Below are 1062 nucleotides of genomic sequence, written 5' to 3'. Positions count from 1 at the left end.
TTCCCAAATAATCTCTCCCTCAATTTATCAATTATTTTTACCAAAATTATATCCCAAAATATCTTCTTTTATCCAAATAAAATGATATTTATCCAATCCTAATAAAAAAACATCAAATTTACCCGAAAGCATATATTTTTAAGATCTTTTAATACCCATTTTATACATTAGTTACATATATCTCATGTTTGGTTATCCAAGGATTTTGAATGTTGTGTAAAACATATTATAATACAATTGATTACTGAAAATGCATATATATTTTAGAGTTAAGTGGATTTTGATATTAATTAAGAGATGTGATAAGTTAAATAGGCATTGTTTGATGCAATGATAGGTTAAATTTGGATAGTATGAAAGCTGATGCACATGTTTGAATACATAAGGGATAGCATTTGAAAAAGGAAAGTAAAATGTAGAAAATGGAGTTTTGAGTTGAATTTTTGGAAACAAATTAAAAATGATAAAATAAAAATTGATTAGGTAATTAGATATGTGTAATAAATTAAAAATATTTAATCAATTATAATTAATTACATGAAATGAAAGGGTATTGCTATGTTCTTAGAGCACAGCTTAAGAAACAATTAATTCCATCTGGTAATTTTGAATACTTGTATCATTTAATACTTAATTGGTCTATTTAATTAATGTCATTCTTTCTTATAATTTTTATAACTAAATTAATTTTTAAAGTTTTAGTTACACTATTAAAATTTTCCCTCTAAAATTGTCCTCTAAAATTATTAGCGCTAAATCAGAGACCTTTCATATTTTTCTTATGCAATAGAGTACATAATTTCTATCATTTTCTATTTTCATTTTAATTTTTCAATCTATCTAACTCATTTTTTTTTGTTATCCATTCTTTTTCATTTTTTTACCTTTTTTTTCCACCATTATAACATAATATCTATATATGATGAGTATAATTTAAGTTTTGACTCAAGTATATGTATTGAAAAATGTGAATTAATATTTTCTTTTTTCGAATAAATGGCTATGATGCGTTCTAGAAAAGAAAAAGTAAAAAAAAAAAAACCAAAATATATATATACTTGA

This window comes from Arachis ipaensis, chromosome B05 (genome assembly GCF_000816755.2).
Source record: "Arachis ipaensis cultivar K30076 chromosome B05, Araip1.1, whole genome shotgun sequence".
NCBI lineage: Eukaryota > Viridiplantae > Streptophyta > Magnoliopsida > Fabales > Fabaceae > Arachis > Arachis ipaensis.
Note: the sequence above shows the minus strand (reverse complement) of the source record.